Consider the following 25,444-nt stretch of genomic DNA (forward strand, 5'->3'; position numbering starts at 1 on the left):
AGCCCATCAATCCCTGGGTGTCTTTGAACAAACCACTGTTTCTGTCTGGAGTTCACCTGACGCATTATAGACACTCAATCAATCTTGAATAAAGATCCATTCCATCTCTACGTTTCTATGATTTTGTCCTATCCCGGGTCCCTGGTTATAGATGAGGAAACTGAGACACAGAGGGTCTAAGTGACTCCACCAAGGCTACGGAATGAATAATGGAGCTCATAGATTTTCCCCTCAGTTTTACAGTCCCACCAACAAGGGCATTAATTTCAGAGAGTAACAGCTGCAAATGATGGCATCAAGTCGGCGGCTCCAGCAACCCTCCGAAGTACATCTCCAATTCAGGTTTATCTTCATTAAGCAAGTAATTCATTACCGGGCGGTAAGCATTCACATCAGAGCGCGGAATATTAAAAAAAGTAATTATATTTTTCACAGTGCAGCTTTCTGGGTAAATTGTATGCAAATTGCTGTCTAAATCAGGCTGTCAGATCCTGCGCAAGTCTCGGCACTATTTGGGGGAACATTTTGGAGGTTGGACTGGTCACCTATGCTCACCTCCGTGAGTGCCCATCACAGAGTCTTGCTCTCAGTTAGAGAAGGCACAAAAATAGCAGCCATTATTATTTCTTAACTACATCACTGAGCCTCGGTTTCCTCACCTGTAAACTGACCCCCACCCCACCCCAGGACTAAATAAGGGAATAGAGAGGCCAGTGCCCAGCACAGCTCCTGTCTGGCATGGACATGAGAGGCAGGTGACTTCCGGAAATGTCAAGAAGCCTTCAGGGAAGACCAAAGGTTTGTTTCATTGAGACACTGGATATTTATGGGCCCAGAGAGAGGATGGCAGTAGCTGCTGGGGTGAAATGAGGGGACACGGGCAAGGAGTCCTAGGGCTGGATTTCTTCTCTTCCTGGCTCTGCCACCAATTCACCATGAGGAGCTCACACTGCTCCTCCCCTCTGGACCATGCTTACCCCTTATTGCATTGATATCCTCATCCAGGAGCTAGAAGGCACAGGCAGAAAAAGGGGGGCTTACAGAACAGCACTTTGGTATTAGTGTTGTCTCAGCACATTTGGTATCCTTAGCTTTATTTCAGGGATGGAACACTATCTTGTCCTTGTATCTGAGCCAGATTACTTTCCATCATAACCTCAGTTTCCCCATTTGTCAAACGAGGCAATAGGCAGAGATAACTTCGGATTCCTCCCATGAGACTTTCTACTCTAATGACATCCTTTCCCTTCCCCCCAGGGCAGAAACTAAGAGGAGCCTGGGGCCCAGGGATGCGGAGGCAGAGGTAGCTGGGCCTGCCCAAGGTGGTCTTGGTCCCAGTGTCCAGCCAACAGGCCCATACCCTGTCCAGTCATTGGAAACCAACTGGCAGTGGTGGTTTAGGAAGTTGCACAGTGCACGTGTGCAATGTGGGGGCCACCTGTTACACAGCCTCAGCAGTCCACAGCCCAGGCCACAAAATCCCCTGGGCACAGCTACCCCAGAGACAGTCTCAAACTAAGTTCCCCAAATTCCACACAAATGTAATTACATTGGATGTGCTGGTTTGAAACTGTTATGTACTCCAGAAAAGCCTGTACTCATTAATACAATCTTGCAGGGGCAGGCCAATTGTTGAGTGGAAATTTTTTATTAGGTTGTTTCCATGGAGATGTGACCCTACCCATTCAAGGTGGGTCTTAATCTGCTTGCTGGAGTCCTTTAAGGGACGACATTTTGGACAGAAGCCAGAGAGACAGAAATGCCCCAGGAGGAAAAGCAAGAAGACCAAGAGACATTTTGGAGGGAAGGGCCAGCAGACATCACAATGTGTCTTCCCATGAGACAGAAGAACCCTGGATGCCATCAGCCTTTCTTCAAAGTCAAGGTATCTTTCTCTGGATGCCTTAATTTGGACATTTCTGTGGCCTTAGCACCACTGTACCTTTTAACCTAATGTATCCCCTTTGTAAAATCCAATCAATTTCCGGTATGTTGCATTCTGGCAGCTTTAGCAAACCAAAATAGATTTTGATATCAGGAATGCAATGTTGCGATTTGCAAATATCAAAAATGATGGGATGGCTTTTTAAATGGATAAGGGGAAGATTCTGGAAGAGTTGTGAGATGCTTGATAGGAGAGGTCTAAATTGCTTTGAAGAGACTGTTGGTAGAAATGTGGACTCTAAAGATTCTTCCAATGAGGCCTTAGACAGAAATGATAAATGTATCATTACAAACTAGAAGAAAGCAATCCTTGTTTTAAAGTGGTGGAGAATTTACAAAATTGAGTATGGTGTTAGATGGAAGGTAGAATTTGAAAGCAATGAACTGAGATATCTAACTGAGGAAATCTCCAAACTAAATGTGGAAAATAAAACCTGTATTCTCCTTGCAGCTTATAGTAAAATGTGAGAGCAAAGGAATAAGCTGAGAGCTGAACAAAGACACCAGAAATTAATGGTCTGGAAAATTCTGGGATTCCAGAAAGTGAAACTCAAGAAAATAATGCCCCATGTAAGGATTTAACCAAACATGGAACCAGTCAGCCATAACAGGACAAGCCATAATTAGAAATAAACTTCACCAGGAAGGGTTTGTGCAAAGTTGTGTTGTCCAGAGGGTTGGGGTCTCTGTTTGCTGCATGGAAAACTGACAAGTATTTTGTAGGATCTGTATAAATGGAGCCACTGCCAGTCTCAACTAAAAGGGACAGAAAAGAGACAGATTGAAAAAAAAAGAACTTCAAAGGCAGAATGATGGAAGCCAAGGTCTGGAGCTAAGACCCATCAGGCCAGGAGAGCAGACCCACTGATGCATGTAGAAAGGATGAATTTGCCCTGGGGTTTGCAGAGGTGGACTTTCCACCCTGCTGTCCAGGAAGAGGGTTGCTGTCTCAGGCCTCAGAGAGGGTAGAGCACATTCCCCAGGAATTGAGGAGAGCCTGGCCACCATCCCATTGTTCTGAAGGGATTGAGTGTGTGCCACAGAGATGGCAGAGAGTCCAGGTGCCACCCAGATGCTTGAGGAGGTTGGAAATGAGAACAAGTTGGTCTCCCCAATGCTTGGAAATGTTAGAACCCTAACCCTAGTGCTTAGAGAGAGCAGGGCTGCTGGTAAGCCCTTGGAGAAAATATTTTTCTGTAGATGGCTTTCAGACTTTGAAATCCAATGGAGTTTACCCTGCAGATTTTTGGAATTGTTTGGAATCTGTGACCCCTGTTTTCCTTCCAATTTCTCCCTATGGCAATGGAAACGTTTATCCGATGACTATCCCTCCTTTGAATATTGGAAGCAGATAACTGGCTCTAAATTTCACAGGTCCAGAGCCAGAGGATCATTTTGTCGTAGAACAGACCATGCCTGTAGCTGATTTTGATGAGAATTTGTGCAATTTTTTACTTTGTATTGTAATTGTATTGTTAATGAAATGATTTAAGCCTTCTGTGATAGTTGATGGAACAAATGAATTTTTGTATATGGAAAGGACAGTCTTTTGGGGACTTAGGGGTGGATGTGCTGGTTTGAAACTGTTATGTCCCCAGGAAAATCTATATTCTTCTAATCCATTCTTGTGGGGGCAGACTTGTTGTGGGTGGGACATTTTGATTAGGTTGTTTCCATGGTGATTTGACCAACCCAATTCAAGGTGGGTCTTAATCCTTTACTGGCGTCCTTTAAGACAGCTCACGGAGAAAGAGAGCTTAGATAGAAATGCCCAGGGAGAAACAAGGAAGAACCCACAAGAGAAAGAAAATGCCACAGAGATATATTGGAGAGAACCAGCAGACATTGCCGTGCAGCCTTCCATGTGATAGAATAACCCTAGATGCCATCGGCATTTCTTCAGACTCAAGGTATCTTTCTCTGGATGCCTTAATTTGGACATTTTCATGACCTTAGAACTATAAATTTGTAACTTAACAAATCCCCTTTGTAAAAGCCAATCCATTTCTGGTATACTGCATTCTGGCAGCTTTAGCAAACCAAAACGCCAGGGCATAAAGCTTTGTGAAGAACCATTGCTGCCGTAGGAGCTACCTTCACTGGAAAATCCAGCCATGTCCCCTAGCTGGCACACCTGTCTTCATCCAGGGACACTCAGACAGGAACAGTCACCCCTCCAGCCTAAAAGACAGAAAGAACTGTCCCTGGTAACCTTCACATAGAGACACCCAACAATATCTGGCCACAATTAAACCCTGGGTAATGGTCACCCCAACAGGAGCACACAACTACACCCAAGAATATCACAGCCAACTCGTCACACTGCAGTACACAGTTACAACTAGTGGGAGAGCACATGTTTCTGTGCACATTCATGTGTCACACATGTTGCTGCTCTGCCCTATACCTGTGTTGTCCTTCTTGTTCTCAAGTCTTCCTCAAGCATCCTTTTTTAAAATCCAGCTTGCAAGGTAGTTTAGAGAAGAGACAAAGTATAGCCCCTGCTCTCTCCCTACTTCAAAATTTCTAAGTCACAGACGAGCCAGCAACCTCGAGCTTAGACCTTGCCAGTGGGTCAGGCCTTCTACATCCTTTGCCGAGGCTGGAACTGAGTGGGTTTAGGGTAGAGCATGCACTTGCAGGTCTTTCTCCAGGCTGTGAAATGCCCACCAGGCTTTCACCCTGGCAAAGAGATTGGGCTGGCAAGGAGAAGCTCCATTTTCTCTCTTGCCACATTAAAGGCACCAAAATGCTCTGTGCAGGCAGCTGGGCTAGGTGGAATCAGAGGGAAATAAACACACTCATATGCTCACCCACAGAGACATGGAATCGCAGCACCAGAGGCCATTAGTCATAAAGTCCCAGGATCCACCAAGGGAGGAATCCCTCTCTATCAGCCCCAGCAGTTCTTGCCAGTGACAAGTTGCTCATGGGCTCCCGGGGCTGCCTGTTCCATCACTGGGCAACCCTCACTATGCAGAGCTAAGCCTGACTCCCTGGAGATTACCTCTGTTAGTCCTAGTTCTACCCACTCAGGCTGCATGAACACATATGCTTTTGCTGCCTCATGACAGCCTCATGACTTGAAGGCCAATGGATGTCCTGTCCCCCCTCCACTCCCAGATATTCTTTGCAGGCCAGACAACAATTCAGCTGTTGCTTTTATGGCATGGATTTGAATCTGTTCACCTGCTCAGACATGCCCCTGTTTATCCAGGCACATGCATGCATAGACATACACACACATGTACATATACTCATACTGGACCCCCCCAGGAACTAGTTCGTCCCAGAAGAACCCACCAACCCTCTCGTGCAACAGTCCCCTTCCTCTCTTTGGTCCCTACTGCCTCTAGAACTTCCCTGGAAGAGGGGAAACAGAGAAAGGTGGAGCGGGCCCCGGGAGGACACATCCCTCACTGGGAGCCCTTTCTCTTCCCCCACCCTCTGCCTTCTGCCACTTTCCTATGTCAGGGCCATGCTGATGACACGAGAGAATCCATCAAATGCCACCCCCATGTCAGGTCATGTCACAACATAATTAAAGCATTAGATCTTCGTGATGAAGCTGTTGCCATCAATTCTGAGAATGACTGATCCAATCTCCAGAAAGGGGAAATTTCTCTCCGCCCTGCACAACTGCCACAGCTGTCTTCCCCTCTCCAAGAAGGGAGACAGCATTTCTTGTTCTATTTCAGGCTCTGGACCTCAATTTGGGAGTCAGGAGCTGAGTCATGTTGGGAGAGGGTCTCACATTGGGTGTGTGCCCCTCTTTCCTCTGGGTTCACTGGGGTACAGCAGAGCCTAGAGACCTGGGGTCTCTTCCACCCAGTCACTGAGTCACTCTATGACCTTAGGAAAGTCACTTTCCATCTTTGGGTTTCAGTTCCTCCTGCAAATGGGAAGTGGAAAGTGGGAGGGTGAGGAGAACCATGATTTGATCTGTGAAGATCCTTCCAGCCCTAAAAATGCCCCCAAGGATCATGGAGAGGAAAGAAACAAAAGCCTTGGGGTCAGAGGGCCTGGGCTCCCTGATTTGATGTGCAGCTATGGTCAAGTGAGTTCTCTTTTCTCCTTCTCCTCACCTACAGGAAGGGGAAATTATTCATGCTGAGCCTAGCACAAAATAAGTGTTCCAACCTCTTGATACCCCCTTTCTTATGGCCATGGGCTCCTGGATGACTCTTGTTCCCAACATATTGGTCAAAGGGACTAGATTAGGCCTGGATTTTCTTTGCTTAAGATTTTGTGGGCACAAAAATACTGGCGGGACTGCAGTGACAAAGGACAGACAGAAGATGCAGAGTAGACAGGGATAGAAGACTTATCTCACAATCAGGAAGTTCAATATGGTAGAAACAGAAGCCAGACTCATGGGGACAAGGGGTCAGGGGTGACACAGGAGAAAGGGGAGGCACTGATGTGTTAAGGCCACCAATCTAGGGCTGGCATGACAGAAGAACAGAACAAGTGGCCAGAGCCTCAACTCTGATTTTGGTAGGAGTTGGGGGAAAAGATAAAAGTAGGAAGACCAATTGAAGGCCTTTTCAGTAGTCCGGTCAAAAGTCGATTGAGGTTTGGGCTGAGTTTAAGGAGGAATTGAAGGATGACTCTGTGGTTCTTTGGTCTGAGCAAGTAAAAGAGTTAGCATTCATGGAGTCACCATCTATCAAGATGGGGTTGACTGTGGATAGAAAAGATTGGGAGTGGTAACATCAAGATTTTAGTTTGAGATGCCTAATAGACATCTCAAAGGCAAGGAGACTTAGGGTCAAGCATCGAGAGGCCAAATTGACCGTTAAATCCCTCCAGCCTCAGATCAGGCAGGATTGGCCTGAGAACTACAGAGGAGACCATCTGCAGTTGAATTATGTGATTAAAGCCACGGGGAGAGGTAGAGTTTCAAGACTGGGAGTCAGGCAGGACCTGAAGATTGAGTCCACACCACAGATTTAGAGGCAGAGGCAGAATTCAAATGACACAAAAGTGTACTGAGAATGTGTTGTGTGCCAGGCACTGTGCAAAGCACAGAGAGGAGAACCCCAAAGGCATGAAAACATGGTCTTTCCTGGAGAATCTCCCTGTCCAGTGGGGAGAAAAACAAAGCAGATGGAAAAACTCAGTGCATAATAGAAAGTGATAAGTACCTACCTTGTGTGACTCCTTGAAGTAGCCAGACAAACCCCTGGAATCCAGATGCTACCATGAAAAGAAAGTTACCTTACTTCTGAAGGACTCTTCTGGACCATCTTGGTTTTGGGTCTCTATTTCTGATCTCATTCCTTAGTCTTCTGTTTTTAGCCTCGCTCTCTGGATAGGACTCTTGGAGTTACTTAAGCACTGATGTTTTATGGCAATCTATGGACCCCTAAAGGTGGGCTTCAGACTCCAACAGAGCACCTGGCCAGCATCCAAGACACCTTTGGTTTGTCCTGACCCTGCTCCCACTCCAGACCTCCTTCCTTTGTATAGGGTGTCTCAGGATCCTGACTTTCATGGCCACATAAAAAATTCCTTCACTCCAGGCAACCTCAGGCAATGGATCCTACTCTAGCCAGTTTTCTGCAGACTCAATTCCCAGTCCCAAAATTTGCACTATAGTTGCATCTGAAGCTTATTTCCCCAACTACGCCCTGGCTCTGTTCTACAAGGAGACAATTCTGTTTCTTGTAACTTGGCCACTCCACTCAGCTCTGGACCCCTCCCGCCCCCATCTCCTTAAGCCGCACGCCCATTCTGCTTGACCCAGCCCGTTGGGTGGAAGACAGATGATGCATCTTCTAACAGGGAAAAACAATGGGTTGTGGGAGCACAGAAGGGGGAAGGGTTGATTCTAGCCCAGGGATTCTGGGTCGTCCTGAGACTTCTTCCTGGATATGATGCATTCATGCTGGGTGGGTGAGTTTTCAACAAGTGCAGATATTGGCATGGGGCAAGGCTTAGAAGGCTGAGCATGAGGAAAGACACAAGGTGTGAGGGAGCAGTCTGCTTGGGAAAAAGGAGTAGGGAGGTGGCCCTCAGCCACCACCTATAGCTTGGAACAGGAAGTCCCCAGTCTCCTTCCACCCCCAAGGCCTACCCTGGGAACAGCTGCCTAGAAAAACCTTCTAACTGCCCAGAGTTGATGCTCCTGGCTTGGTGACCCAGCCTCCTTCATTCAGGAGACACCTGAGTTAGTCTCTTAAGGTCCTGTGAAGTCCCTTGGCTTAAAGTGGAAGCTTATTCTCTGAATAATTCCCCAGGTTACCAAGGCCTGCATCTTCTCCTGAGCCTGGTGTCAGGTCTTGGGGGCTTAGAGAAAAGAGACTGGAACCATCAGCTTACAGATGCTCTTGAAAGAGACATCCTGTAAAGGGGGAGCAGCAGAAGGTCAGGGCTCATGGCTTCTCCTAACAGGAGAGCTGGAGTAAGAGAAGGGAGTCATGGATAGAGACAGGGGCTGGAAGGAGGAGAACACACAGAATCTCAGGGTTAGGATGAAGCTTCAGGGCATCAACTTCACCTTCTTAATGCAGGAATCCCTCCACCACCTCTCCTCCACTTTGCCAAGTTACTGTCTACTTCCACTTGCACACCTCCACGGATGGGGTACTCACTACTTACTAAATTTTTGTTCTTGGACAGCTCTGGTTTCTCCAAAGCCCACATCTGCAGTTCCCCTCAAGCTCAGAGCGCTACACTCATAGCTCCACAGAAGCGACTCCATTTCCTCTTTCCCACTACCACCTCTCAATGATCAGAGAATGGAAAACTTGATGCCTGTCCCCTGAAGCTTTTCCTTCTCATGGGGCAGCTCAACTGACTTAGAAGCCATCCTGGGGCTTGTAGTCAAGATCTGCAGCTTGTGGCCCTCTCTGGAGGGGTGGGCAGGCGGTATCTCCACCTGTGTCGCTGGTGTGAGTGTTTGTGTCTAAGGCAGTGTGTCCAGCTGTATTTGTGATTTGTCCTACGTGGACATTTGTGGCTCCACGCTTGTGTAAAAGGCTGCCTGTGGTTGTGCGTATGCTTATTTCTTATGTGACTAGACCAACACGTGACCATGCGTGAATATTTATGAATGTGGCCACATGTGTGTAGAAGTGTTTGTGACAGGCTATGTGTATATGACTAACTGGGATCATAAATGTGAATGTGCGAGTGCAATCCTGAGCAGGAAAGCCTTGGTATGACGGAGTGTGAATGTGACCAGACCGGTGTGTGCGTGTGCGTTTGTGACTCTAGTTAGGCTGTCTCTGAGCGTCTGGTTGTGACTATATGTGACAGCGTGTTTGTGACAGATTGCAATTTAATGCACATGTGAGACTACGTTTGTGACAGATTGTAATTTAATGCGCGTGTGAGACTGGCTGAGACTGTGAGTGTGTGAGAGACTGGTTCTGGGGGTGACTGTGCCCCCGCACGTGAGGATGTGCTCGTGTGTGCACATGTGCACTCTGATGTGCACGTGGGGCTGTGTGCCAGCACCACGGCTGGCCATGTGGCCGTGTCGCGTGTGAAGAGGGTGCTGCATGTTCCGGATGTGGCTGAGGGAAGATGGCTGAGTGTGTGACTGTGGCCATGTGTGTGCATGTGTGATGATGCTCCGTGTGTTTGTGACTATTCTGTGTGTGTGTGTGTGTTTATGAATGGCTGTGGCTAAGTACAATTGTGTGTGGAGGTGGAGGTGGGAAGGGTGAGGGCGATGCAGGATGAAAAGGGGACTTGCTCGTAAAGGTCTCCCCAACCCCATTTTAATCAGAAACGGAGCAGCTGTTAGTCTGAATAGACACTGCACAACAGCAGACGTCTTAATCTCTTCTGCATTGTGATTCACTCGGCGAAGCCCTATTACTCAGCTTTTGATAGGAGCTTACTTGTCTCAAGTGTTTTCATTATTGCCCTAATACTATCTATTAACATACTGGAGGGAGCTCACTGCTGTCTGGAGCTGGCATCACCGGGCTTTTAAAGATTATGGGCCTTGCAAATACATAACATTTTACTGCCTTGCAGACGTAATTCACCGCGAAAAGAAAAAAAAAAAAAGCTCACGTAAATAGATAGGTAAATAGATAACCGAGTAGGAGAGAGAGGGCGCTGGAGGAAGAAGGAGAATCTATGATCCAAATGCAGCCGTCATCTCCAGCTCAATTAATCCCTTTTGGGAGGAGGTACCAGACAGACATCTGTCTCGTTCAGGGCAACTCCAGCAGCAAATCCTTCATCTCTGGGTAGCCTCAGGTGGGGGTATTGCCTGGGGCACCTTGGGACAGTGAGGGCCTAGGCTTCTCCAAGGGGTACCTGGAAGTGCAAACTGGGGCAAGACACAGAGAAGTGTGTGTGTGGTGGAAACGTCCCAAGATTAGGAGCCAGAAGGCCCAGGTTCAAAACCAGGTTCTGCTGCTGATTTGCTGGATGCCCTTCAGTCCCATCTCTGAGCCTGTCTCCTCAACTGCAAACTGAGCATTCTGGATTAAATGACCTAAAAAGCCACCTCCAATGGTCTCAGTTCTAGTCCCAGCTGGTGCTGGGATCAGAGTGAGCAGCATAACCCCATCAACCCAGATTCCTGAGGGAAAAGGAGCTGAGCTACAGCATCTCCAACATCTCAGGACTGGCAAAAAGCATACGCGTCATCCATTCTAACCACCGCCTCACTTCAGCATTTCTGTCGTGAGAGTGCACACTGACAGTAAGAGGAATCTCACTATTTTTCTTTTTCTCTTTAAAAAAAAAATCTTTGATTTTTTGCTTATTCTTTTGATTCGAGGTGGTGTATGAAGCACATAGAATTTCTTTTCCTGCATCATTAAATTTCATTGGAATGATAGATATGTGAAAAGAATACATCTATGTCAGCCTGAGAAAACTAGAAACCATGACATCAGTAGATGAGAAAAGTGTGAAGACTTTCTAGAGGATAGAATCAGATTTATGGAGAAATGTTTAAGTCAGCACAGAAGACATTGGCTGAAAGATGTCAAATATTCTTTTCAACAGAACTTTTGGGAACTTCCAAGTACAGGGAACACAGAGTAGGCCATGATGCAACCATTAGATGCAGAACTACTGGATAAACAAATGGGCCAGACAGCCCCTTCCTCTTCCAAAATATATAGACTGGCTGGCTGAGGATTTTGCCCCTGATAGTGAAAGCTGATGGACTGCTTTCTAAAAACAAATGAAGGAAATGAAAGATCTGCCTTAGAAGATGTGGCAAATTGTTACATTGGCTTCCCCCAATGAACCACCCCTCTCAGTACTCACTTGCTTGTGGAGTCCCCTACACATTGACTCTAGACTTGGCAATGTAAGTTGCTTTGGCCAATGGGGCATCCACAAATGGTGCCAGCAGAAGTTGGATAAGTATTTGTACCCTGGGGCTTGTCTTCTTGGAATGCTCCCTCTTGGAACACAGCCACTAGGCTGTAAGGAAGTCTACCCCATCTTCCTAGAGAAAGAAGCTCTGGAGGATAAGAAACGATGTGGAGAAAGAGGTCACCTGGTGGAGAAACTAGATGTCCAATCTGAGCGCCAACACCGAGGTCCCAGACATGTGAATGAAGCTTTCTTTTTTGACGCAATTGTATTAAGATATATTCCCAGATCATATAATCATCCAAAGTATACAACCAATGGTTCACTGTTGTTGTAGTTTGCTAGCTGCCAGAATGCAATATACCAGAAACAGAATGACTTTTAAAAAGGGGAATTCAATAAGTTACTAGGTTACTGTTCTAAGGCCCAGAAAATGTCCCAATTAAAGCAAGTCTATAGAAATATCCAATCTAAGGCATCCAGGGAGAGATACCTTGGTTGAAGAAGGCCGATGAAGATCAGGGTCTATCTCTCTAGTGAGAAGACACATGGTGAACACAGTCAGGGTTTCTCTCTCAGCTGGAAGGGCACATGGTGAATAAGGCATCATCTGCCAGCTTTCTTTCCTGGCTTCTTGTTTCAATGAAGCTCCCTGGGAGGTGTTTTCCTTCTTCATTTCCAAAGGTCTCTGCTTCATGGTGCTGCAGCATTCTCTGCTCTCTCCAAATCTCCTTCATTCTCCAAAATGTTCCCTCTTTTCTAGGACTCCAGAAATTTATCAAGACCCACCCAAATGGGTGGAGACATGTTGTCACCTAATCCAGTTTAACAATCACTCTTGATTAAATCACATCTCCAGGGAGGTGATCTAATTACAAATTCAAACATACAGTACTGAATAGGGATTAGAAGAAACACTGCCTTTACAAAATGGGATTAGGATTAAAACATAGCTTTTCTAGGGGACACACATCCTTTCAAACCAGCACAACTGTATTATCAAATAGTTGTGCTTTCATTACCACAATCAATTTTTCAACATTTTCATTACTCAAAAAAAAAGCAAAAACAAGAATTAAAATAAAAATTAAAAAGAAGACCCAAATCATCCCATACCCCTATACCCCCTATTATTTATTTATTTGTCTTTATTTTCTTACTCATCTGTCCATACACTGGATAAAAGGAATGCCAGTCACAAGGTTTTCACAATCATACAGTCACATCATGAAAGCTGTGCAGTTGAACAATCATCTTCAGGAATCAAAGTTATCAGACTACAGTTCAACAATTTCAGGGATTTCCTTCTAGCTACTCTAATACATTAAAAATTAAAAAGGGATATCTATATAATGCATAAGAATAACCTCCAAAATGACCTCTCAACTCTACTTGAAATCTCTCAACCCCTGAAAATGTATTTTGTTTCATTTCTCTTCCCCCTTTTGGTCAAATTTTTTCACTCCCACGATACCAGGTCTGGGGAGTGGAGTTTTCTTGAGCTTTCCAATCCAGCCCCACTGCCAGGATAATGGAGCCACATGAGTAAGCCCAACCCATGCCAGGTGGAACAGAACAATAAGCCAGGAAACCCATAAAATCATGAGAAATAATAAATCATTGTTGCCTGAAGACACTAAGTTTGGATTGCTTTGTTATGTAGCGATAGATAAATGACACAAGAGGGAGGACAGCGGTGGTGTTAAAATTCTCTGAAATGGACTTGAGGAGTGGGGGAAAATCAAAGACAGCAAGAGATTCCTGCTCAGGAGTGAAAAATATACTAAAATGCTCTACTCAGAATAAAGTCTTCCCACCTTTGGCAATCATGAGGGCCGCCAGCCTACTTGTGACTGTCCCCTCGCTTTTCCTAAGGGGAAGCCTGCAGTAAGCAAGCTTCACCCACGCTCCCACTGGCGCACAGCTGCAGACAACCGCACGTCTATACAGCTGAGAAGGAATGTCACCCCAGTCTCCCAAGTATATTAATCAACCTCTTTTTAAACTTATAAATCTGAAATGACCATCCAATTTTTTGAGGATCACTTGATATTTGAGGCATAAGATTTCTCATAGTGATATAAGACAGAAAAAGATGAGAAACCATTTCCTTATCCCAGAGGAAATGAAGAGAATGTAGGAAATAAAGAAAAATCTTCAAAGATTTCTAAGATGTATACTCAGAGAAGACCAGAAGAAATTTACTTTTATAAGATAACAGTAGACTGCTGTGGGAAGCAAAGCAATAAGAAAGAATAAATAAGTTTTGAAAATTAAAGTAAAAATAAAAATCTTGAAAATTTGATGAAAAAACAAATAGGTGAATAATAGACTGGATATGATTCTAACCTACATGAATGATCTGGAAGGTAAAGTTTAGGAAATAATCTAGAAGGTAGGACAAACATACCAAGAGATATAAAATATGAGACAACACAAGACCTAAAACTTATAGAAATTCTAGACTGAGATACCAAAGAGACCAAAGATAGTGAAATAATAAAAAACTGATGAAAGAATATTTTCCAGAGCTAGAGAAAGATCTAAGTCCTCAGACTAAAAAAAGACCCACCAAGTGCTAAGGAAAAATTTGAAACAGACACGCATCCTGGTGAGGTTTCTAAATTTCAAAATAAAGACAAAATTCCCAGTGCTTCCAGGTTACTTTGTACCAGCAATTCTACTCCAACCAAAGATCTTTTAAAATAAGCAAAAACAAATAAATTCTACCACCTCTGATGGTTCGGTTCTGGTGTCAAAGTGGCCAAATGATGGTGCCCAGTTGTCTGGTCCGGCAAGCACTGGCCTGAAGGTTGCTGCAATGGTATTTCATGGCTGGTTGATTAAATCATCAGTCATTTGATTTCATCTGTGGCTGATTACATCTGAGATCAGCTAAGGCGTGTCTCCAACAATGACATAATCCAATTGGTTGAAGATTGGCTTTTACAGAAGAGAGACTCTTTCAAAGTTCCTTCAGCCAGTGAGCCTCTCCTGTGGAGTTGGTCCAGACATTTCATCGGAGCAACCAGCCCCACAGCCTGCCCTACAGATTTTAGACTCTTCCTTTCCCAAGGTTGTGTGAGACACCCTTATAAATCTCATATTTACAGATCTCTTCTGTTGCTTCTGTTTCTCTAAAGAACCCTCACTAACACACCACCCATTCCCCTCTTCTGGAAAAAAATGTTAAAAAGAAATAAAGGAATTCAAGAAAGAGTGACTCTGGATTAAGACATTTTAAAAAGGAAAAAGAAACTAAAAATGTCTAAGTGTCTGAATAATAAATGGCATATATATATATAAAAATTCATACAATTATTAAGAATTATTTATTTTAAAAGTACAGGAACAAAGTAAAATAATAACATTTTGGAGCTCAAATTTCAACAAAATATGGGAAATAGGAAGAAGTTTAAGATATTCCTGCAAGAAAAACAGTTTTTAAATAAATATATTAAAAAATTAAGGCACTAGAAAAATAGAAATAATACAGGTAGCTTGCAACAAATAGAGGCAAAGATGGGGATAAAGAAAACATGATCAAACAAAAAACAGAAAGGAAATCCAAACACATTAGTAATCAAAATAGATGTAGATAGGTTAAATGCTCCTATTAAAATATAGAAACTCTCAGAATGGGTAAGAAACAACTCAACGGCATACACAGATTGTGCTGGTTTGAAGGTATTCTGTGCCCCAGAAAAGCCATGTTCTTTTAATCCATTCTTGCAGGTGCAGACCCATTTTGGGTGGGACCTTTTGATTAGGTTGTTTCCGTGGAGATGTGACCCACCCAAATCAAGGTGAGTCTTAACGCTTTTGCTGGAGTCCTCTACAGTATTTCTGTACAATAAAAAGACAGAAAACGCACAGATGTACAGAGAGCAGAGAGAGAAAACCAAGTGAAGTACTCAGAGGAAGAGAAACGCCTCCCAGAGATGCTAAGAGAAGACCCAGGAGAGGCAAGCAAGGATAGATGGAACCTAAAAACAATGGAACCTGGCAGCAAAGGACCAACAGACACCTCCCCATGTGATGGAGGAAACCCGGACTCCATGGCTTTTCCTCATCTTGTTGATGCTTTAATTTGGACATTTTTCATGGCCTTAGAATTGTAACTTATAACTTAATAAGTCCCCATTGAAAAAGCCAACCCGCGTCTGGTACTTTGCATTCTGGCAGCTTTTGTAAACCAGAACACACATATGTATTTATACATATGTCTACACACAATTCAGTTATTTTAAATATGTCACATTTAAGCCAAAATAATTTTTTAAAGATTACAAATAAAAGAATGGAAAAGGAATATAGGCTTACAAGACAAAAAAAAAAAATGAAGCCTTAGAAATATTAGTATCAGATTGAAAATCTGATGGAATTGAAAATAAAAAGAACTACATGGATAAAAGAGAGATATTTTATATTTATAAAAGGTACAGTATGCCAAGAAGATATAGCCATCAAGTGAATTCATATACTAGACAACAGAGTATCAAATAAAGAAAGAAAGAAATATTTTTAGAACTACAAAGATACATTTTCAAAATTTCAATGGTAGTTAAAGGTTTTAATGTACTTTTCCAGAAATTAATCAAGTACACAAAAATAAATAAATTTATAGACAATTTGAATAATATAATTTAAATGTTTGATTAAAGAAAATTATTTATGAAAATTTCATGATGGAGCATACACATTTACACATTCTTTTTAAATATTTATGTATATTTACAAAAATTTACCATTCATTAAAATTCTTTATAAGTAAAATCTTAATTCTAAAAAAGAGAAATCACAAAGGCTATGTTTTCTTGTAAAAAAAAAAAGACTCAACAAGGAAAGCATAGCAAAACAATACAATAAAGACAAAAAGATCCCAGCCACTTGAAAACTTAAAAGCACCATTCTATATAACTCTAGGATTAAAGAGAAACTCAAAATTGAAACCACAGATTATTTATGAATGAATGACACTAAAAGCACCATATAATGAAACCAATGCCAAGGCCAATGCAGTATTTATAGAAAAATGTATATCCTTGAATGCATTTCTTGAAAATAGGAACGAATTGAATCCAAGCAGCTAAGAAAAGAAAAACCAGAAAAGAAAACCTATAGAAAGAGGGAATTAATAGAGTTAAAAGCTGAAATTAATGAGATGGGAAACAAATGTAGGCTTGATAAATAAAACCAAATGTGAGTTATTTCGTATATTTTTTTCCTTCAATGGCTCAAGAAGAGGTAAAAATACAAATATCCATAGATGAAATCAGGTCATCAAAGACTGACTTCTAAAAAATGGCATCAGGCCTAGAATGGATTTAAGGGTAAGCTATATCAATCCTTCAAGGAACAAATACATTCTGTTATTTAAACTGCTTTGGAGCATCAAAGAAAGATGGAAAACGTCCCGAACCATTCTGTTGAGCTAGCATAACCATAGTGAGCATCTGTTGTTTTTTGCTCCTCAGTGTTCATTCATCGTTCTAGTAACCAACCCTGATTTCCCCTGGGGACAACCCTCATCTCTGATTGAGGCTGGCCCACAGATCTCATCAAACATTGCTTTGTCTCAACCACTGCCAATGATTCAGGATGGGCATTTGACCCAGTTAAAGATAATGAGTCACAAGAGAGTTAAGAAGTTGACCTTAAAGCTAAGGCTATAGATCCCAGAGCAGCCATTTGGCTGCCATGTGAAGCCTGAGGCTAAAGCTGACACAAGGCGAAAACAGAACCAAGAGACAAGAGAAAATGAACCCTGACTACAGCATTTGAGCTCTGAATGAAGCCATGCCATACACCTGCCTTTCACGAGAGCTTTTGGCTCTCTAAACAAGTGTTTTCAAGTCTGCTGAGTTTGAGCTTACCATCGTTTTCAACTGAAGCTGCTAAACCCGTATACTAAAATTAAACAAAGGTAACACATGCATGAAGGTATAGTCCAATCACAGTTACGTAGATGTAAAAGTCATATGCAGAATGGCAGAAATTTCAACCTAGCTATATATTCTAAGATTAATAAACCATGATCAAATAGGCTTCATCCCAACAATCAAACATAGACTTCCACATTATGAGCTAAACTCTGTTGACCAGAGTGAAACACTGATGAAAGAATGCTAAAGGGTCGTCTCTACAGATGTTAAAAATCTGTAAAAAGTTTCATTAACTAGATAAAGAGTTCTGTGATGGTTAGTTTTATGTGTCAACTTGGCTAGGCTGCGGTATCCAATTATTTAATAAAGCACTCATGTAGGTGTTGCTGAGAAGGTATTTAATAGAGGCGATTGAAGTTCATAATCAGATAACCTTGAGTAAGAGAGATTATTTTAGATAATCTGGGTGGGTCTGAGTCAATCATTTGGAAAACTTTAAGAGCCAAACTGAGACTTCCCAGAAGACCCACATATGTTCAGCAGCTTCAGCTCATGCCTGAGAGTTCCAGCTTGCCCTTCCTGACAGCCTGCCCTGTGCATTTTGGGTTTGCCTAGACAGCCTTCACAATCATGTAGATCAACTGCTTGCAATAAATCCCTTAACTTATATCTCCTAGTGGCCTGTTTCTCTGATTGAACCCTGACTAATGCAGGTCCTTCCTGCAGCAACATCATACATACCTGTGAACTGCAGGGAACAACTTCTTTCAAAGTGGGGACAAGGCAAGCCCACTCTGACTAACATTTTAAAGGGATGGTCAGGGAGAGTTTTACTGAGAAGATGTGGTTGGCAGAATAATGGACCCCCAAAGGTGTTCATATCTTAATACCCAGAACCTGTGAATATGCCACCTTGTATTGCAAAAGGGACTTTACAGGCATGATGAAGTTAAGGGTCTTGAGATGGGGGAGATTATCTTGGATTATCTGGGCATAGTCACAAGGGTCCTTGTAAGGGAAACCAGGGATGGGGGAGAGTCAGAGTTAGAGAAGGACTCTCCTCTGCAAGGACAGAAGCAGAGGTCCAAAGCAGAAGCAGATGTGGCCACCAGCCAAAGAATGCTGGTGGAACTAGTGAGAATAGAAGCTGGAAAAACTAAGGAGACAGATTCTTCCCTAGAGCCCCCAGAAGGAGTATGGCTCTGCCAACCCATTTGAGACTTCTGACCTCCAGAACTGTGAGAGAAACTTTGTGATGTTAGAAGCCACTAAATTGGTGGTAGTTTGTGATAGCAACAAAAGAAAATCAATACAAAGGGTCATATTTGTGCAAAGGCCTGAGGGAAGTGAGGGTGCAAACCAAATAGAGTTTCAGATAGAGGGGAAAGCAAGAGCAAAGGCCCTGTGGTGGGAATGCTAGAGGAACAGCCAAAAAGCTGGTGTGGTTGAGCAGTGGGAGCCAGAGGGAGAAGGCCAGGAGAGGGGTCAACGAGGGCAGGTGTGGGGGAGGCCTTTTCAGTGACTGTAAGGAATTTGGCTTTTACTGTGACTGAGATGGAGAGTCTTTTGAGCAGAAGGGTGCACAACTCCACTTCCAATTTTAAAGGACCACTCTGTCTGCTGTGTGGAAAACAGGGGTGAATTTACCATACAGCTAATGAAGCTTAAACGTCAGATTTCCTTCCAAGAATGGCAACCCGTTAATACCCCACGTAAAATTTGCGAAAGGAAGATATTTGAGCCACAATTGGTTAAAAGTGCCTGATCCCTTTCTTGTTTTCTCTTCTACTGCACATCTTCTTGGTGCTAGAGTGGCCATGGGCGTTTTGGAGGGTCCGGCTAGAAAAAAATTGCTTTAGGAATGCATTTATCTTGAGTCTAGTTGGATGTACTTATGTGGTTCACGGTTCTTTCCGTATATAGGTGAGATATTACCAGCTGACCTGCAGCAGGAACGGCTTCCAGGGACTCTCTTTCACCCACCGTGCCAACTCACCCAGGATCGTGACACGAAGCCATCAGTGAGGAACTGGTTGAGTATTGTCAGCTCACGGAAATTTTTCTTTTAACATTGGTCACTGCACAAGAAAACTTGAAAGGACTTGAAATCTTATAGCTCATATATAACGAAGTTTAAAACCACTTTCCCAGATTTGATGATTCTAAAAATTGACTTGACTTTACCAACAAGTTGTGAAGGCAAAATAAGCTAGTCTACACTATTAATAATAAAACATTAATCAATCATGATAATGAAGACCTTTGTATTCTTTCTGTAAAAAAATGTATTATAGAATCTTGTCACATAAAGAGGAGCTCAAAGATGATGAAGCCAAAAATATCTAGGGGAAAATGGTAATATTGAGGAGTGTCAGGCAATTAATTAACAAAATATTTATTAATTTTTTTATTCATTGTTTTCCTGGATTATGTCAGATGTCGATGGTATTTATCAGCTTTTTACATTTTTATAATTTGCGGTGATTTTTTTTCTTTTTCTAATTAAATACTCACTTTCATACCTAATTTAGTCCTGTTTATGTCTTAATTTTTTCTTAATGAGAGCCCCTTAGATGGTTCATGCTCTAGGCCCCACCAGACTTGGATCTGGTCCTAGGGAAGAATCCACTGCAGTAGTGGAGATGGGCTGGTCCTTGGCTTGTCTCAGATGTTCTCAGTCACAGGGAAGTGACCTGCAGCTGTCTCCAGGGATCTTACGTCAGCTGCCTTCTGGCTGGATCTGTGAACCACAGGCCCAGGTAGGAGATTGGAGGGCCGGAGGAAGCCCCTCCAATCTCTTCTTTGTAGCATAGGTGGCAATGCTGGCCAAGGTTGCCTCTCCTCGCTGGCTCCAGTTCCTACCCGACAGGCCCACCCTGGTCCCAGCTTCTACCAGAATAACTCTGGCCCCTGGGCACAGGCAACACCACCTTTTCCTATCACCTCTACATCTAGGGGTGGCCTCAGCTTCATGCTGTTGGTAATCTCAGGGCTGCCTCACCATTCCCTGTTTGACGTTTCAGTTCTACTATTAACCTGTGTAACCACTTCCCATTATTAAATTCCTTCCTGAAGTGGTTTCCATTTTCTTGGTTGAACCCTGAAGGAGAAGGCACAGGCAGAACAAAGGAGAACCGTTAGGGCGCTAACGTAATGACCCAGCTGAGAAATGAAGGTAGCTTTCTCCAAAGTAATCGTTTTGGAGGTGATGAGAAATGACGGAGTAGAGCCAAATGGTTTGCTTATAGATTGGATGTGGGAACTAAGACAAAGAAGTCAAAGTTTACTGTAAGATATTTGACCCAAGCAAATGGAAGAATAAAGTTGAAGCTAACTAAGGAGGACCATGCTTGAGGGGAGGGAAGAGATGAGGCGTTGGTTTGAGGGCATGTTAATTTTGAGGTGCCTATTAAACATCCAAGAGAATATATCAGAATGGATTTATGAGGTCTCTCAAGAAAAAGCTCCAAGATGCAGATATCAATTTGGGAGTCATCAATGTGTAGATAGTGAAAAGCTGAGAAACTCTATGGACATTGCTGGACAATTGTGTGGACGGTGGTGTGTACAGACAGAGAATGAAGAGGTCCAAGAAATGAACCCTCTGCCTACAACCCTCTGATGTTTAGAGGTCAGGGAGATGAAGAGAAACTGGCAAAGGAGCCCGACAAGAGTGACCAGACAGCTAGTAGGAACACCAGAAGAGTGGTGCTCTGGAAGTCAAGTGAAGGAGGGATGCCAAAGAGACGGGCCAGAGGTACGGGACCCTGTTGACAGGGCAAGTATGATGAGTTTGACTGTTGGATTTTGCAACATGGAAGACATTGGTGAGCAATTTCAGGAGAATATTAGGAACAAAAACTTGGAAATGGTGAACCTGGACATTTTTTTTTTTTTTGGAGTTTTGCTATAAAATGAAAGTGGTGTCAAGAGAGAAATATATACACACACCACATACATACATTCATATGCACACATAGATTAAACATTTTAATGAGGTATACTATTCATAAAAAGAGTGTATGAATTATGAATGTACAAGTCAATAAACTTTCACAAGTTCACATATCTATATAACCACTACATGGATCAGGAAAGAGAGTATTCCCAGCACTCTTAGAACCTTTTTATGTCCCCTTCTGGTCATTACTTATTCCTTTCTTCCCAAAAGCATCCATTATCCTAATGATAAATTGACTTTTGCTGCTTTTGAAACATAAGTAGTAGAATTATATAGTACGGTTTCTTTTGCCCAACATCATTTGTGAGAAGTTACATGTGGTAACAGTAGATTCATTTTCATTGGAATATAGTATTTCCATGTGTAATGGGTTGAATCGTGTTTCCCCCAAAAGATATGTTTGAGTCCTTACCCTTGGTAACTACAAGTGAGACCTTATTTAGAAATAGGGTCTCTGAAGATATACCCAAGATGAGGTCATATGTAATTAAAGCCAGTGACTGGTGTCTTTGTAAGAGAAAGGAGAGGGAGATTTAAACACATAGCTCATACTCCTACAGAGGGAGGAAAACTGGTGAAGATGGAGGCAAAAATTGGAAGGATGCAACTACAGGTCAAGGAATATCAAGGATTGTTGGCAACCGCCAGAAGCTAGGAAGAGGCAAGAAAAGATTTTTCCCTAAAGCCTTCAGAGGGACTGGGGCCCTGCTGACACCTTGATTTTGAACTTTTAACCTCCTGAATTATGAGGGAATAAATTCCAATTGTTTCAAGCCATCCAGTTTGTGGTAATTTTTTACAGCTCCCCTAGGAAACTAAAACACCTTATATAACTATTACATACCTTATGTATCCATTCTACTCTTGATGGATGAGTATTTGGATTGTTTAGTGCTTGGGCTACTAGCTTTAATGCTGCTATGAACATGCTTGAATGTGTTTTATGATGCCCAACTGAATACATTTCTACTTGGTGTAGACCGAGAGATGTGGAACTGCTGGATCACAGGACAAGTATATATTCAACATTAGTAGATTGCCAAATAGTTTTCCAAAGTGGTTGTACTAATTCACACTCCCACCAGCAGGGTGATCCTTGTTCCACACGCTGTCAATATCTGGCACTGTCGTAAGCCTTCCTAACTTCAGTCATTCTGATGGGTGTGCCAAGGGGCCTCACCATAGTTTCAATTTTCATCACCCTGAAGACTAATAAAGTTGGGCACCTCTTCATACATTTGATTGCCATTTGGGTATTTTCCTTTATGACGTGCTTGTTCAAGTCTTTGGAGAAGTGTTAAGTGGGAGGATGGGAGGATGAACAGATGAGGGACATTCACCTTTACCTGCGACGCCAAGAGCCCACTTGAGATTCGTGGCCATGGATTGAAAACGAGCCCAGTTGGTTTGTCTAGTGTTTTTCTCCAGACACATTCAGCTGCACAGAGAAACAAGAAGCATCCGGAGAACTGGAATTAATCAGGGTTGAGTGTTGCCCAGGTGAGTATGTTGAAGTGAGTGAGTGGTAAAGGAGTTAGTATGCTGAACCATGTGATGTAAGCTGGGAAGGGTGGAAAGTTTTGACAGTGAAAAGATAGAAGGGTCAATAGATTATAGGTCCTAGTGGGTTTACGAGCTATTAGAGCAGGACAAGAGGAGCTGGAAAGACTAGAGGTAGTGATCAGAGAGGTGAATTGCTTAACTGGCATGGTGGAGAGGTCAGCCTTGTTGGTCACAGTCAGGTCCGCGGCAATACCGTGAGTCTAAGTGGTTGAGTAGGGTGGAAGAGTAGATCCTAGCAGAAGAGGAGGTAAAGGAATTGAGAGTCAAGGGATTGACAAAATATCTTTCTGAATGTTGAAATCACCCAGAATTATGACAGGATTAGAGTGAGAGAGAAACTATTATAATTTAATAGTGGAGAGTATCAGCACAGGATTTAACATATAAAGCAAAGGGTCCATTCAGAGTTCAGAAACAGACTCCTTGGTACATAGGAATTACTACTGAAGTAGATGATATTTCCAATTAATACAGAAGGGATGGGTTATGCAATAAGTCACATTGGAACAATGGTCTATGCCCTGGGAAAATAATAAAAATTTTACCCCTGCCTAAAACCATCCATTTACTCTTTTAAAAGTTACTCTTTTAAATGGATTAAAAGATCTAAACATTAAAAACCACATAAGCATTAGAAGAAAATAAAGAAGACCATTCTTATAATATTGAGGTGGAGAAGGTTTTCCTAAGTAAAATGTGAGATCCCAAACAATGTAGTAGTTAATATTTTTTGTATAGTGTCCTGTATAGGGCACCATTCTAAGAATCTTTTAATGTGTATTAATTCACTTAATCCTCACAACAACCCTATACATAAATACTACCTGCATTTTCATAAGAAAACGGAGGCACTGAGAAGTTAGGTAACTTGCCTAAGTCACACAGCTAAGATAACTCCAGAACATAAACAATTGATATATAAATAAAAAACTTCTATGAGACAAAATACAAAGCTTGAAGGAAAAGAATTGGGAGAAAGTATCTTTTATAAATTAAATAATTTTTTAAAAACAGCTTTATTGCGGTATGATTGACATACAATAAACTGCATATATTTAAAGCGTATAATTTGATGAGTTTTGACATAAGCATACACCTGTGAAATCATCACCACAATCAAGAATGAATTTATCCATCACCCCAAAAGTTATTTATAACTTTCAAACTGATTATTTCCATATCATACATAAATAAGGAGTTCCTAAAAATCAATAAGGCAAAAATATATAGCCCTATAAAAACGGGAAAAGGATAATACCAGGAATTCATGGTAAAAGATATATACGTGTAGCTAATAAATATATGAAAATATAAACTATATCAATAATAATGCACGGAATGAAGGTTAACATGGAGAAAGAGAATTTTCATCTGAGTGGAGAAATGGAAACATTGATGCTATGCAGTATTGGTGAAAGTGTGAACACACTGTGACAACTATATGTATTTGCATCAATATTTTTGGAAAGCAATAGGATAGATACTGTCTACATCTAAAACACACATGCCCTCTTTCCTAACACTTCCATTTCCAGAATACCATTCCTCAGAAATCCTCACATACGTGTGCCGATGTATAGTGCAGCAGTCAGATTAGGAAACAATGGGGAGGAGGGATCCCCGAATGCCCATGAGTGATTGAATAATATTTAAAAGTGATGCAGCCAGCAAGGGTGGGGGTGGAGGATGCTTGGTGGGTGCAGACTTCTGTTTGGGATCATGAAAGGGTTTTAGTAATGTCTGCTGGTGATGGGAACATCACATTGTGAATGTAATTAATGCTTCTGTATTGTATACTTGAAGATTTTAAGATGGGAAAATTAATGTTGTATATATGTTACCACAATAAAGCTTTTTAAAATGATATAGCCAAACTCTGGAATATTACATAACTATTAAAAAGAATGAGCGAAATTTCAGTCTACCAATAGAGAAAGGAAGATCTTTGTATTATTTTAAAATCTCAGTGTATGTATGACTTTCACTTTTTCTTCTACTATTTTTTTTTTTTTTTTGCATGGGCAGGCACTGGGAATTGAATCTGGGTTTCCAGCATGGCAGGCAAGAATTCTGCCACAGAGCCGCCGTCGCACCGCCCCTCTATGTACTTTTGAATCTTTCCAAGTTTAACAAATAGTTTACAAATAAATGAAAATGCAAAAAAGTAGTACACGCTTGTGCAAAACCAATGCCTGCAATATAAAACCGTATAGAGGAAGATGTTGACATCGTCCCAACGTTTATTGATTCACTCGACAAACTAAGTGCTGATTTTGTGTGAGGTGGACAAAGACATTTTCCCTATTCTGTATCTTTTTGGAGCTTAAACGCACAATGTGTTACCTGCAAGTAAGAAGTAATTTAGGTTGGTGGGAGACGGGAGACCCTTTATTTGGGAAAATGAGAGCTCGCTGGAAGCCTGAGGCATAAATATGAGTTACTCAGGCAGTAAGTAGGGAGCACACTAGCGCCTGTGCAAGGAACTACACGTGGGAAGGGGCGGGGCAGCACTGGACGGCTGGTGCGTAGTGCGCAGGTGCGATGGAGGCCGGAAGTCGCCCAGGGAAGGGCTCGGTGACTGACAGGCATGAAGGGAGCTGAAGGAGGGAAGGGGATCTGTGGTAGTGATTTTCAATTGTTTGCCTTGGAAGTGCATGTTTTATATTCAATAAAATTCAGCCCTGTTTAGGTATACAAGTTGATGAGTTTTGACAAATGTGTACAGTCGCTTAACCAATACTACTATCGAGTTACAGAACATTTCCATCACCCCACAGCTTCTCTTGCCCAATTG

The sequence above is a fragment of the Tamandua tetradactyla genome, chromosome 2 (assembly GCF_023851605.1).
Source record: "Tamandua tetradactyla isolate mTamTet1 chromosome 2, mTamTet1.pri, whole genome shotgun sequence".
Classification (NCBI taxonomy): Eukaryota; Metazoa; Chordata; class Mammalia; order Pilosa; family Myrmecophagidae; genus Tamandua; species Tamandua tetradactyla.